Here is a 15764-nt window from a genome sequence, read left to right as displayed (position 1 = left end):
GTGGAGGGCACTGGGTCAGATGTGACTTATGAGAGGATTGAGAACTAAATTTCTTTTTCTGTCCAGGTACCTAGATCCCAGTGACCGCAGTGTGGCCCTAGAGTCTTTCAGAGTGTAGAGTGCGGCATTGATTTTATCTACAGTTTTGAGCCTTTAAAGGGGAAGTCCTCGACTATTATCTGAACCTCCTTCAGCAGCCCCAAAACCCACTGCATCACAACCACTATTGAAATCGAGCAGGCCACAGTATCCATGGTATCTAATGCGGTCTAGAGTGCTACTGTCTCCACACCGGTGCTTTCTTTGCAGAGGCAGCAGTACAGCCCATGCTCCTATCTACGATTGGTGGCACCACTGCCCCAGCAACTGTGTCTATAGGGTCCTTGGCTTACTAGGGGTGTCTGCTCCAAATGACCCATGCGATTTGTTGGTTCCATGCTTAGGAGCCATCGGTACTGAAATGACCAAACGTGCCGGAGATCTCCTCTGGCTGGTTCAGGGCTCACTATGAGGGCTTGTAGCTCTCTTTTTTGGAGATCTTATGAAGGGAATCTGAAGGTTTCTTCCTTGGTTTACCCCCTTTGGAGTAGAAGGCTGCAGTGACGGCTCATGTCAGCGAGGAGATTCAGGAACTGGGTCGGTTGCAGAGGTCCCTCCATTAGGAGTAGTTTCAGTTCCTGTGTTTTTCAGAATTAGGCTATTTAGCTACTGGCAAAAAGTACACTTCTGTGGAACATGGGCCTCTCTGAGGCAATGGACACAGTGGGAATATCCGTCTGTTAGTGGTATGGCCTCCCTGCAGGAGAGGCACCTCTTATGCCTGGGAGAAATGAGCATGCCCTTGTTGGGGACAATCTCCAGTAAATCGGATGAAATTCAATAAGGACAAATGTAAAGTACTCCACTTAGGAAGGAACAATCAACTGCATACATACAAAATGGGAAACGACTGCCTAGGAAGGAGTGCTGGAGAAAGGAATCCCGGGCGTACAGTGGATCACAAGCAAAAAATGAGTCAACAGTGTAACGTTGTTTCAAAAAAACCCAATCATTCTGGGATTTATTAGCAGGAGTGTTGTAAGCAAGACTCTTCCACTCTACTCCACACTGATAAGGCCTCACCTTGAGTACTGTGTCCACTTTTGGTGCTACATTTCAGGAAAGATGTGAACAAACTGAAGAAAGTCCAGAGGAGAGTAACAAAAATGATTAACGGTCTAGAAAACATGACCTATGAGGAAAGAATGAAACAACTAGGTTTGTTTAGTCTGGAGATGAGAAGACTGAGGAGGGACATAATAGTTTTCAAGTAATAAAAGGCTGTTACAAGAAGAAAGGTGAAAAAATTGTTCTCCTTAATCTCTAGGGATAGGAAAAGAAGCAATGGGCTTAAATTGCAGCAAGGGCGGTTTAGATTGGACATCAGGAAAAACTTCCTGTTAGCGTAGTTAAGCACTGGAAAAAATTTCCTAGGGAGGTTGTGGATGACCTGTTGAGGTCCCTTCCAGTCCTACATTTCTACAGTGGGTCTGAAGACCGTGGCTCAAATCTCAGTAAGGGTCACTAAAGAAAAAATGGATTAGTGATCTTTTCCTAGCTCTATTTATCATCAACCCTAGAGCACCACAATTTGGCATAGTTCAGTAACTGTTCTAGAGACCAAGATCAGACTGTGTGCATTAAGAGAGCTGTGTGCAGAAGCTTGCGAAGTGCTTGACTACGCAATGCCTGATTCAGACAAGTAATATTGGCCACTCACTTTCCTGAACATGAAATTTATGTTTTTGAGTAGTTACAGGAAAAAAAAAAAAAAAACTGACTTCAGGCTTTCCAGTAACAAAATTACAGTAAATAAGGAATGCATTCAACACCTTAGAGAAAGGTTTAATATATAACCATCTCATTGATACAATAACCAAGAAACATTTCCCCAAGTGCATCACGGAATATTTTGTCAGTAATTACTGAGATACCCAAGGTTTACAAAAGCACAAATGTGTTTTTTTTGTACTGATGAGGGTTGCCTATAACAGTAAGTGACAGTGCATTGCAGTTAATATTTGAAACAAGACATCACTCCTACTATTTTTAAGTGCATGAATAGACTTTTCTGGAAGCAGTGTTTTTAGCTTGACAGTCAAGAGACATAAGGGTGCATATGTTTTTGTTTTAGGTTCCTTACCATCCCTATCCACCCTTTTCACTGGAACCATTGTGGCCTTGCTCACTAATGATGAGTGCCAACAGTTGCTTCCCAGGCACCACAGTCAAATCTTAGAAGTCTCCAGCTCTCCAAAAAAAGCTGCTGGATCAGCAGAAGCTTGTACAGTTGTGGAATTAGAGCAAGAACTAACAGGGATTTCAATGCAAACAGTCACCTCTGTTAGCAAGAGTCAAGCTAGCTGTAACCCTAATAATGTGAGATTTGTAGAAGCAAAGACTGTGTAAGGAGAGTGGGAAAGAACTGTATGAGAAGTTGTTGCGAGCTTGTGTCGACAATGAGGAATGCAGACTAGCGTCTAAATAGAAGTGAGAAAAATAAGATATGAAGATGACCTATGTATAAATACAATAATAAGCAACAGCTGCATTTTATGTAACAAAGGGTATAAAAGCTTGCAGTAACTGTTTACCTGTAGAGACCTGCCTAGGAGGGGGAAACCCTGTGTCCTAGCACACTCTCTCCCTCTATGCAATTGCTTGAGAAAAAGTATCTGACTTTGCTGCACCCAACCAGAAAGTGAGAACTAAGTTTTTCTCCAACACACTTTTACAGACTGATATTTAAACATTCCTCCTGACGCTGAGCCTGCATTTCTCCAGATCAACACCACTGACACTTCCAATTGAAGTAAGAGGAGTTCTTGTTGACACTTAATTACTTATTCTGTTTTTCCATGCCTCCTGATCCTTATTGCCATACTTTCCCCAATTTCCTCTTCTCCATACCTACATCCTTTGTTCCTCCATTCCCTTCAATTCCTCCCCTCTCTCACTTTTCACCATTTCCACCTCCTTTCCCAATGTTCCACACAGCGCCACCAGAACAAAGGAGGGAGGCAGAGTTAAGAGGAAGATGAAAACCAGACAGACTCTAGAAACAAGCAGAGGCTTAAGGAGTAAAACTATCCAGAAAGAGGCACAGGATAACAAAGCAAATAATAGAAACAAGGCAGTGGTTGGTTGATTTTTTTTTTTAATTAACACATTTTAAAGAAATTGGCCACAATCAACTTGTGCAATTATTTATTTGTACTGTGGTGACACCTATGAGCTCCCCAACAATCATGGACAACGACTTCACTATGTGAGGTATGTACAAAACAGAACAAGATTCTGTTCGATCCCCCAACTCCTCCTACAATCCTTTAACTGGCTTCCTGTCTTTGCTCCACATTCTGTTGAGAGGCTGTCCTCCCAATATGTCCCAACCTAGTCAACGCTCTGACCAGAAGACAAAAGGTTACCCATTACCTCAAGGAGGACTTGCTGGTGCCTTAAAAACAAGGTGAAGTGAAGGGACAAAGTGAAATTAACTGTACTTGACACCTTTAATAAAGCTGAATAATCTTGGCTTGAGAAAAAAAATGTCAAAAAAATTCCTGGCATGGGGCACCTCAAAGTCAATTACGTGCTTGTACAATACCTGTAACAATGAAACACCAATACTACTCAGGCCTTTACATGCTATCACAATAGTTACTAAACCATATTGGAGAATGATTATTCACCTTTTGTCAGAGCAACACCACAGAAGTGTTATAGTGGGCAGTCCCCCAAAGTCCCCCAAGCAAAAAAAACTGTATATTATATACATATATATACACACACACACACTACTGCTTTTAGAACTTCCCCAACAAAAAATGAAAGACAAATGTTCCCCATATAATTGAGGCATATTTGCCAATCCACCTTTATTTATTCATGCTTCAGAATTTTCCCAGTAAGCTCTTACCTGCCTTAGTTAGATAATATGCCTTTTTATAAAGCAATGCAGCCTAAAAGTTCTGAGATACAAGAGAGAGAGACTCATGATGACTTTCACAAACCAAAACACTCTAGAAAATAGCAGCTGTACTTGCTCAACTGTTCAAGCCCTTGTGTTCTTTCCATGGGGTCACTGCTTAATTACTAAACATTTACTCAGCACATTTAACATTTGAAATGTTTTCAACAACAGTTCATTGCCAAGTAATTTAATATACACAAATGTCATTTATTTTTTAAAATTAATACAGTACTTGAAAAAGGTGCTGAATTGACAGTCCTAAACAATAAACTTCTCTATTTGGCCACACAATGGACAGTATTGGGTGGTAGCTGTGCTGTTAGCTTGACAATATGTCTCCACCGCACTGTGAAAGGACTACACCTAAGAGAGCAGGCTCAGTCTCAGTGGTCATTTAATCCATAACTCCTCTGCCAAAACTGCCACCAAGGATGCTAATTATGGTGTTTTTTATAACCAGGACACTTAACTATTGGGAAATGAACTAAGCCTACTAATTCATCTAACACAGGCTGCCAGATGGTAATTTCTGGTCAGTAATGAAGAAGGCTAGCTTTAAAATGGTGAGAGGTGAAAAGCTCACTATATGCATTGTCACCAATTTCATGAGCCATCTAGTTCCTATAAAGTATTTTTTAACTGAATAATCTGTTTTGACTTTGAAGCTATCAGACTGATTAAACGAAAACTGGTATAGAGATGTAGAAATATGTAAAGTGCAACTCTTCCAGAAAGGCAGAAAAATAATATGAAAACAAAGAGATACAATCAATGCTTACCCATCTCTTCCTTTACTGACAATTTTAACTTCAAAATAGTATATTCCACAGGCTGCAGGTATAGGATGTGTGGCTCGAACTGAAGCAGCATCCTTTGGAGTTTTGCCATGACCTGCAAAACAGTGACATTAAAAATCTAAAGTATATTTTAAATTAGTAAACTGTAGAAGTGCAAGTTTGACAGTGTACAAGCCAGTCATTCAAAATAAAGGATTTACTTTGAGTAGTCAATTTACTTCAGTGCATAAAAAAATTCTGATCAGACCCTCATTATTTGTGTATGGAACAGCATATAAAGCAATGTTCTCTCTTATGAATGTGTTCTAGAATATACTAGCCATTGTCCCTTGTCTAAACAAGCTGAGAGAGGTACTCAATGTCTGCTGCTTTAAAAAGGCTTTACAGTTATCTGAAAACAATCACAAAACAAGATTCATTCTGTTTGCAATAAAATGTGGATATATGATTGTGACAACAGTCCTTATAATAAATCGTGAAAGTGCTACATGGCTTCTCAGTTGCACGGCATTTACTGATTTTTAGAAACTGAAATGTGATACAATTGATTTTAATCTACTGCTTGGTATACTCATATTTCTTTAAACAATTTCAAGATATTTTGTTACTGCTGTCTACAATAAAACTGTCAGTTACTTTATAGCAAGCACAGTAGGTAGCTTATTTCCATGTTCTGAATGTCTTTGATTTCAACAATGCATTAGCCTCATAAAGTCTTCAAATAAGTAAACACAGGCCCTGCTCTTTTTGTTACAAAACAGCAAATGCTATATCAATCTGCTACTGCAAGAAGTCCTAGTCTCTGTATTTTTGGCCATGGACAACTGTTTTCATTTTCTAGTTGTGTACTACCTTTAGTGTGTGTCATGAGGGGCGCCTCCAGGCACCAGCATGCCAAGTGCGTGCCTGGGGCGGCAAGCCACAGGGGGTGCTCTGCCGGTCGCCGCGAAGGCAGCAGGCAGGTTGCCTTCAGTGGCTTGCCTGCGGAGGGTTCGCTGGTCCCGTGGCTTCGGCAGACCTCCCGCAGGTGTGCCACCAAATCCGCGGGACCGGGGACCTCCCGCAGGCAAGCCTGCCGTGCTTGGGGCAGCAAAATACCTAGAGCCGCCTCGATAACCTATTTTTATCTAAAATTGTTTGAATAATCCAACATTGATTTTTTACTGAAGTTCATATATAGTCTTTATTTTCTGCAATCAAGTCATACTCCTGCCATATACTCAAATTACAAGACTGGATGCATTTACTCTATTTCTCAATGCTGGTAAGTTATAATTAACCCAATTAGAGTAATAAGCAAATCTACAGCTCCAGAAGAAGTTTTTGTTTTGTTCTTAAGTGCTAGCAATTCATTGCTTAGATGCCATAAATCAGGTTGCCATACTTGGCTATACAGAAGTCCTTGGGCCTATTAAGCAGACAAAGCCTTAAAGGGACCTCTCTGAAGCTTGTGAGCAGAGCATGAACTCTGACTGTCCTGTTTAAAGGCAGTACCATTAATTTATTAATTACTTGTGTTAAAAAAAATTTCAACCTGTTTTTACAAGTAAAACCAAAGAACTGACTACAGAAAAAGTATTTTCCCAAGTTTACTTTATGCATTTGACAATGATTTCTGTAGTTAAACTGCTTCCACTGTATATTTAAGTCAGTTTCTGCTATTTGTGTGGGCCTTTGATACAACAGAAGAGAAAAACATTTTATGAACTAAGAAAATGCAACTGTAAAGCCACTACTATTGCCAGGGAGACTCAGGAGAAAGTGGCACCCCAAACTACTTATAACTCATTTTAAAAATTAACTACATTTCAAGATACTGTCCCTTCAAAAGTTTCCTTATTGTTCCTATGTAGGTGCTGAATTTTAAATAGTTTTTTGTCTCAGATAATCTATGGTTATCACTTTAAATAGTGAATTCCACTGCAAGTAATGTAGCCAGCTGAGTATCTCTAACATTCTAAAGAACACCTGTAAACCATCCCAACATTTTTCTCTACATTACCTAAAGTCGAGATCTGTATTTTTAAAGACTATCATAGCCTCTCTCTAGTTTATTTTTCACAAGGGTCTTCACAGGATGACAATTTTAAAGCACACATTTATAATATTTAACCAAGAGCTTTAAAAAGAATCTTCTGTGAAAAGATAGGATCTTACACAGCAGTTTCACTGCCATCCACGACAGATTTTAGTTTTACCTTGTAGGAGAGCTTACAGACAACTAATTACAATAACTAACTTGTTCAAGTTTAAATTTTGACTTTGTCCAAAAGTCTGACTTTGTCCAAAAATGTTTTAAAAATTTGGAGACTACAACATTCTATGAATAGGGCTTCCTGCTTTTATTATTTTATTTTATTATTCCTGCTGATTAACCTCCATTTTAGGCCATTTACAAATTGAAAATTGTGAAGCAAAACAGTAAAAAAAAATCTAAGCATAAAAAAATCACGTTTGAAAAAGCTAGTTGGATCATCATACTTTAGCATCTACTGAAAATGAAATTTTTAAGCTTTAAAAAAAATATGTAGGCTTAATCCTGCAACGCTCTAACCCAGAGGTTCTCAAACTTCATTGCATCACGACCCTCTTCTGACAACAAAAACTATTACTCAACCCCAGAAGTGGGGACCGAAGCCTGAGCCTGCCAGAGACTTGCTGCCCTGGGCAAAGGGGGGGGGTAGAAAAGAGCCAAAGCCAAACCCCAAGCCCCACTGCCCTGGGGGGAGGAGATGAATCCCAAAGATTTCAGCCCTGGGCGGGGGGGCCTCTAGCCTGAGCCCCTCTAACCAGGGCTGAAGTCAAAGACTGAGGCAGCAGGTATCAAGTTTTGGCCCCAAGCGGTGGGGCTTGGGCTTCAGCAAATTTAACACCAGCCCTGGTGACCCCATTAGAATGGGGTCATGACCCACACTGGAGTCCTGACCCCCAGTTTGAGAACCGCTACACTAAGTGCATACCTTCACAAACACTGAGTAAAGTAGTCCCACTTAAGTCAATGGGAGAACCCATCTGGACAAAGCTATGCATGACCTTACACCAGGGGTAGGCAACCTGTGGCACGCGTGCCAAATGTGGCATGCGAGCTGATTTTCAGTGGCACTCACACTACCCGGGTCCTGGCCACCATTCCGGGGGGCTCTGCATTTTAATTTAATTTTAAAAGAAGGTTCTTAAACATTATAAATACCTTATTTACTTTACATACAACAATAGTTTAGTTATATATTATGGACTTATAGAAAGAGACCTTCCAAAAATGTTTAAATGTATTACTGGCACGCAAAACCTTAAATTACAGTGAATAAATGAAGACTCGGCACACCACTTCTGAAAGGTTGCCGACCCCTGCCTCACACTCTTTAAATACGGCTTATATAAATACAGTTCCAAAATCTGATTTTTGATTTAGCAGACACGGGTGAGCCAGCTGAGAGAAATAAGAACAAAACTACTCTCAGTAAACACATGGGGAAAGGTTTTAATGAGACCAAAAAATGGTCTGTTGAATACTGTCTTACTTCAATTTGTTCCACAGATTACACTTGGTTTTAATTGGGCAAAATTAGATCCCAACTTTGCTGTCTGTGTTACAATGGCAATCAAAACAGAGTCACCTTGCCATTCTTGCACAATGGTGATTTGGTGGTACTTCAAGTGGTCCTGGAAAAACCATTCAGGATTACCACAACTAGATCCTTCCCTTTTGTTTATTAGGGAAATATAGAGATACAAATGGATGCACTAGAAGTCAGCTAGAAGATTTTTAACTTGGCATTAGAGGCAATTCAGAGAGGACTTGTCTTTACATGGAAAGAAAAGACTGCACTGTCAACAAAGGTGTGGTTAATATCTATTTGCCAAAGCTTCACTGAAAAAAAATCCTATCCATGGCTATTTATTCAAATTGTATCATTTTCGCCCATTTTGTTTGGGCAATCACTACCCTAGGTGACCTAAATGAAGTCTGTTTCTAGGAAACAGCAAATTAAAACAAACCAACTAAGATTACTGATTTTTTGTTTGTTTTAAAAACTGTACCACTTATGGTTTGTCCTGTCTATTTAGGTAAATCTCTTTATGATTATCTTTGCAATTAAATCTGTGCTACTTTCTGGCTTATGATCACATACCACACAGTATTAGAAAACATAAAGATCAGTTAGGTGAACATTAACATGTTAGAAGATCACTAGAACATTTTCAGTTCACATTTTATTGTGAATGAACAAAAATTTAAAAAATATTTAAATCAATAATTCAAAGATCGTATTTTCACAGTAATTCCATTTTGTTGTGGCCTTTACCCTATAAAAATGGACCTTTATGTCTGATTAACGTTCTCACCTTCAGCTAAGGACTGTTAGATGACAATGAAAGGTATATTAGAAAGTTGACAGAAACATATTTTTCTGAAATGGTTTTACCTTTCTCGTTTATGAAGATATACCAAGAAAAGTCTAAGGAATCAATGTAAATAGTGCTAGGTCAATTCTAATCAACATGTAAATAGTTTGTGGTGTTCCAGAGGGTTTAATTTCAGCTTATATCTATTTTATATTTATTTTGTGACCAATTTAAGAAACATAGGTGAGGTATTACCGATGTCCACCTATGTATTTTTTTCTATGTCTAAACTTTGACAAAACTATAGAATTAAGAATCGGAATCTCTGAAATACATAACTGAATGACTGACTCAGAAGTACTGGGAAGAAATAATGCTGGTTCTGGTAGGTGATGTGAGGACAGCTAGATGTTCCCCTCACACACAGCCTCATCATTTTTATGAGGGTATGTTTCATATGGACAATGTTGTACAGTTTTGGCAGTGATTTTTGTTTCCCCTGAGAAAGTATGCTCAAGGCCTGTTTTCATCATCTTAATGTCTTCAGAATGTAGTCCTTCCTCTTGCACCTTGACCTGGTAACCAGTATCTCCTTTTTAGACAGATTTGATTAGTTCAATTACTCTATAGTAGGCTTACAAAAAGACAATGATCCAGTGAATGTATTCATGCAGAATGAAGCAGCACAACTGTCCAGGGTGGGAGAAGACATTCTGTCTACCTGAAGCTCTGTATGGACTATGTGGTAAAGGCCAGGAAAATTACAAACCCTCAAATTCCATCATAGATATGGATTTTCTTTCTCATAAACCAAAGAAAACAAAAGCCTCAAATCTGGCAATCTGTCACTATGTTCAAATTGTTAAGTGATCTGAAAAAAATAATCAGAGGACAGACTACAAACTGAAAAGTGGCTTTTCCACACTATTTTTTCATGGGCATGTTAGGATTTTAAGATACTGCATACTAATATCTAGGAGGTCAAAATGTGGCCTTCAAATGACACACTGACCTCTCCATTTTTTCCATACAGCTCACTCGAAGGCAGGATTTTCTTACCTTTAACCTACTTCTCTCCTCTTCCCTTCATCTTCAATATTTCACAAAGAAAACCTCCCATCAGAGAGGCAAGTTCACTTGGGACATTAAACAAGATGGGAAACAAAAGTGAGAGAAACAGGTGGAAGGGAAAAGAAGAGGGAAAATGTTGGGGGGGGGGATTATGTTATCAGAACAGTGCCACTCACAGATAAGGAACAAATGCCTCCAGAAAAGCTGATTCTATCACAATGTTGCAGGGGCAACAGAGGAAGCTTAAATAAATGTGTTTAAGACAGAGGAAGAAGGATGATTTAGTTGGTATTGGTCTTGCTTTCAGCAGCAGATTGGACTAGATGATCTCCTGAGGTCACTTCCAACCCTATGATTCTAAGGGAGTCATTTTTTTTTGGTCTTGCATGCTTCTTGACTGGATCTATTTTTCAAGTGGACTGATGGAGGATCCCACAAATCTCTCCCCAATCCAAATGTGCCAATCAAGATCTTTACAAAAACAAACCACAATCTCTTGTTCTTTCCCCATTGCCTAGATAGCTGAAGGTGTACTGCCTGTGCCAGCACTTTACAAAATTAGAGAGGCTGAACCTTTTCTTTAATTGGAGCCCTATTTGAAATTGTTTTGCAATGGGTGACATTCTATACAATGCAAGAACACAGTTGATACCATCTTTCCTTATTTCCATCATCTATTCTCCATCCTGTCCTTTCCTATTTTCTTTTTGTTTTGTCTTGTTTTTGTCTCTTAATTTTTTTCTCCTCCTCATTTATTTTTAGTTCTCCCCTCACAAGCAGGTACAGAGAAGTCTGAGTAGTGTCTGTTGGTGCCACTCATAGCTTAGCCAAAAGATGCAAAAGCAACGAAGCAAAACTAGGGCTACCAGCCTATATAGGAGCTACTCCAATGCCTGTCTACTGGCTTGTCTACACTTAAAACACTACAATGGCACAGCTATACCAATGTAAATTCTTAGTGTAGACCATGCCAAAATTAAGTGACCACGGAAGAGGGATGAAAAAGATGGGCAGTTTTCAAGGAGCCATTCGCTGCTTTAATGATATAGCACATTTCCAGTTAGAGGAAGGAGGGGAGGTTATGTGCATTACAGTTGCCTCTCATCCACTCCACTTCTGATCCACCTTCCCCTGGACTAGTCTGGTGACCCTCTACTGGTTTATTCATCTTTAATCTTACTTGACAATGCAGGGGTTAAGTTAACAGTAATTAGAGTAACAACTTAGTCAATGTACTTTTATGGCAACTATCTCCCTAGTTTATAAGTGCCCAATGTTCACTAAGTAGTCACCCACGTTTCAAAAACACATGGTTACATCCTGCTGGTGGGAGGGATGAGGAATAGGGCAAAGAGAAAAACAACTATATTGTCACATTAAAACAGATCAGAAAGATTCTGTATCTACCTGATTATAAACTATTATTTAAAACACACAGCAAAGAAAAAAAGAAGAAATACAAGTGGGAGGACTTGCTAACCATAAAGCTACACCTCTGCTATGAGAATCTTTACAGCAGCCAGATCCCAGTACACACAAAATACTCCTAAAAATATCAAAGTAATAAAAATCCAAACAAAGCCAGAAAATTCAAATATAAAGGATATACTATTAATATTAACTTACTCTAGGTGTCCTCCAAACAAAATACAAACCAAAAAGCCTAAAATAAGGCTTACCAAATTTGAATTTACTGGCTCTTTTGCATCAAACTTTGTGTTACTTAAAATGAATAATTTTGTATTTAATATAGATTAGGACCTGTCTATTGTAGGTTATTTTACAGAATACATCTAACCTTCCTTGGCATCCAAATTATATGATTTGTGTTGCTATCTTTCTCCTATTTGAATCAACTGTAAAATGTTTCTCAAGAATTTACTTGAGCGTCACCTCTGTAAACTTTGAAAAAGAATAACCACAAGGCTTTGGGGTTATTCCTCCCCGCCCCCATACTCATTTTGACTACAATCTGACCTCGCCTTCGTTGCCAACCCAGAAGCTGCTTTTAATCTGAAGCACTTCTACTTTAGGACTTGGGTGTGGAATGCCAGATGTGTGTTTTTTCAGGTCAGGGTGAACTCACGTTTCTAGTTTATATGACATTTTCTCAACAACCAATACTTAAGGTACCTTATCGTTATCTCTGGCTGATTTACATGAGTGTATGTAATTTGTATATCTTTTCTTCTGAAATAAAAGCCTTACAATACTGTAAACTGATCTGTGAGAAACCTGAGCACAAATTATAAGACTATTTTCTCCTACATTTTAAATTAATCTTGAATATTATCCACACTACTACTCTCAACATTATGTATAGTACTTATACAGGGACTATAATCAGGGACTACTTTTAATTCTATTATTTCATAAATGTTTCATTTCCTATGAATTAAGATGTGCTTTTGCTGTGGCTTCCCCCCCGACATTTCCGTGTTTAGTAGTTTTACATTCACTAATATTATAACTCCCTATAACCCTTGTTCTCTCCATTTCTAGACAAAAAGCATTTCATCCTGCTTATTTTTGTAGCTAGACAGGACACCAAGTTGATTCTGCTCTATTCTCCCGCTTGTCCTCAAACTCGTTTGATAGCAGAATCCACGAGCTGAGGAAGTCTACTAGTTTATGGCCCCCCAAAAAAAAATCTGTGGTGAGAAAGGATCTGATGGGCCTTTCCCCTCCTTTCCCACGGGTTTATATTAGGGGGAGAGGGAAAACAGGGAATCCGGATCATCACCCCGGTAATGTAAACTCTTTAGGAGATTCCAGAAAGAGTTATTTCTTGTTATGTCTTCTCCTGCTCAAGCTGGTGCCTTTCCCGAGAGAGACTGCCACCCAGGTGCGGAGGGGATCCAGTAAGAGAGTAGACTTAAGTAGAAGGGGCACTGGGTGAGAAGCAGGAGCCCAAGTCCCCCTCCTCCAGGGAACTGGGCAAGGGGCCCCAGGGGGACTACATGTGTACATGTCCCCCTCACCCCCAGGGTATGTGTGTCTATATACAGAGACGTGGCCTAGCTCCCGGCTCCATGGGGGAGAGGCCCGGGTCCAGGCGGGAGGCGGGCAGAGGGCGGCGGGGCTCTGCATTCAGTCCAGGGCAGGCGCCCCCCGGCGGGCCGGGCTCTCACCTTTGTAGTGCACCCGCAGGTTGTTCTGCGAGAGGCCGATGTAGCTGAATTTGTCCTTCGGGCTCCAGGAGCGGGGCAGCGGCGTTTCCTGTTCGTCCACAGCCGGGTACAGCCGCTTCAGCCGCCGCTTCAGCTCCTTCTCCTGCTCGTTAAGGGCCGGGTCCCCGTGCGGGAAGGCGGCCGGGGCGCTGCTCCCCGCCTGCAGGCCCAGGGCGGGCAGGGGCCCGGCGCCGGGCGGGGGCGGGGGAGGCGGCGGGGCCGCAGTGGCCGGTGGCGGGGGAGGCGGCGGGTGTAGCAGCAGCGCGGCCGAGGCCGGAGCGGGGCCGGCGCTAGCGGCGGGGGCGGCGATCCCCGAGGCCTGGGGAGCCGCCGTCAACGGAAGCTGCTGCTGCTGCTGCTGCCCGGACATCCCGGCCTCCGCCACCTCCTGCGGCGGCGGCGGCTGCCTGCAGACGGTCTCCGGAGCGGGCGCGGCGGGCAGGCCTGGGCACTGCGGAGCAAGCGGGGGCTGGTTTAGACGGGCAGCCCGGAACCGGAGTCGGGGGGGGAGGGGCGAGGAAGGCGGCGGTTACAGACCTGGGGCTAGTGGGGAGGCGGCGCGCGCGGGGGCTCGAGCTCGGGCCGCTGCGCAAGACAGAGGGGAGGGGGTGAGAGCGCGAGACGCCGCGGCGGGTCCCCAGGCCGGCGCCAGACGCTGCTGCTGCTGCGGTGCAACGTCCCGGATCAGCTGAGCAGCTCCCCGCGGCGGCGCGAGGAGGAGGAGCTTCCGCCAATCACAGGGCGCGAGGGCGGTGGCCAGTCCGCCCCTGCACGAGAGAAGGCGTGAAGGCGAGGGAGCCTGGGCCGCGCGGTGGTAGTGCAAAGCGTGGGAGCTGCAAGGAAGGGCTGCACGTTTGTCATGGTCTCAGTCTCCTCCGAGCCTGGGAGCTTCCTGTCCCGGTCCTGCGTGGCCGAGAGGACTGAGCAGGGACTAGCTCAGGCTACGAGCTACTGCCTGGAGGAGGGACTGCGGTCTGCAGCTCCACCAGCGCCAGCAAAAAGCCTGTGGGGCCTCTCCAGCCCTCTCTCTCCCCCCTGAACCAAGACGGGTGAGATCGAGCAGTCCTCCTGGGGGTGAAGAAGCCCCATGCAGGCTTGGGGGACTGAGGGAGGGAACTGCCCTGCTGTACTAGTAGTGGCAGCCAGCACTCTTCCCAGGCTTTAAATATGATCATGCTTGCCTCAGGGTGCTACTGTACAAGAATCCTATTTTATAGACTGGGTTTGTTGATTTCAGGCAAGGAGCCTTCTGCTTTGCAAAGGCTAGCACTGCTCTGTGGAGGGGTCTAGGCAGCTGTTGCTTAGCATGTATTTGATCTTAAAAGAATAATACCTCTTAGACTGTCAGGAAAAAATAATTACAGTTATTACAAGGAACACCTTTGATTATTGAACATGAAAGAAATTAGAGTATCAATTCCTAAACTATGGTCCATGGAATGAGTACTTCCTTGTGGTCTAGAAGATTTACGCCTCTCACAAAGTGGGTTTTTCTCCCTGGTTCCAGGTACTAAAATTCAATCCATTCATACTACAGCTATTCACAAAGCACTCCCTCCATATCTGACCCATCAGTCCTCATCCTCAAAGGAAACCTATAACATAACACTTTCAAAGGATGAGCCTGGGAGTTTACATTCATAACTTTGGCTGACACTAAAAATCATTGTCTTAATACAGATTCAGGATTATGGTTTATTACAACAATCTGTAACCCACTAACCCTCATTTTTGTCCTATGACTACAGCAGTGTTAACAAGCCATTTCACCTGGAATGGTCCCTTAATTTAGCGTAAGTCAGTGGTTCTCAGTCTATTTACCACTGTGAGCTGCATATACAGCTCTCTGTTGTGAGCTGCATCCAAACACTATATATGTAACTATCTGTATGGCTGTGAGGATGTCAGTGGGCTGTAGCTGTGTGCTGATTGGGCCGCAAGTGGCCCGTGAGCCATGGGCTGAGAACCACTGGTATAGGTACACTCTACCTCGATATAACTCTGCCCTTGGGAGCCAAAAAATCTTACTGTGTTATATCTAACTTGATTTGATCTGCTGGAGCGCGCAACCCCACCCCCCCGAGCGCTGCTTTACCGCGTTATATCCTAATTTGTGTTCTATGCGGTGATGTTTTATCAGGGTAGGGGTGTAGTCAGCATATATGCTATCTGCTCAAGGCTGTATTTAACTGTGACACTGGGGAGTATCTATCCCAGACCTGAAGAAGAGCTCTCTGGAACTCAAAAGCTTTGCTCTCTCGCAAGCAGAAGTTAATCCAATAAATAGGGCCCTACCAAATTCATGGCCATGAAAAAACCCATCACGGGCCATGAAATCTCATCTTTTGTGTGTTTTTACCCTATACT

At 42.3% G+C, this 15764-nt stretch overlaps 1 protein-coding gene across 3 annotated transcripts in view; it reads right to left on the bottom strand.

The window, feature by feature from the left end:
• Positions 1-4873, bottom strand: part of RANBP9 (RAN binding protein 9) — a 49447-nt gene extending 44574 nt beyond the window's left edge. For all 3 annotated transcript variants that reach the window (XM_030552485.1, XM_030552486.1, XM_030552487.1), the window contains exon 1: positions 4792-4873. The gene's annotated coding sequence lies outside the window, so the exon portion shown is untranslated. The remainder of the gene's footprint in view (positions 1-4791) is intronic.
• Positions 4874-15764: the final 10891 nt, after the last annotated feature.

The sequence above is a fragment of the Gopherus evgoodei genome, chromosome 2 (genome assembly GCF_007399415.2).
Source record: "Gopherus evgoodei ecotype Sinaloan lineage chromosome 2, rGopEvg1_v1.p, whole genome shotgun sequence".
NCBI lineage: Eukaryota > Metazoa > Chordata > Testudines > Testudinidae > Gopherus > Gopherus evgoodei.
The sequence above is the reverse complement of the archived record's forward strand: the minus strand, read 5'-3'. Positions and strand labels throughout refer to the sequence as shown.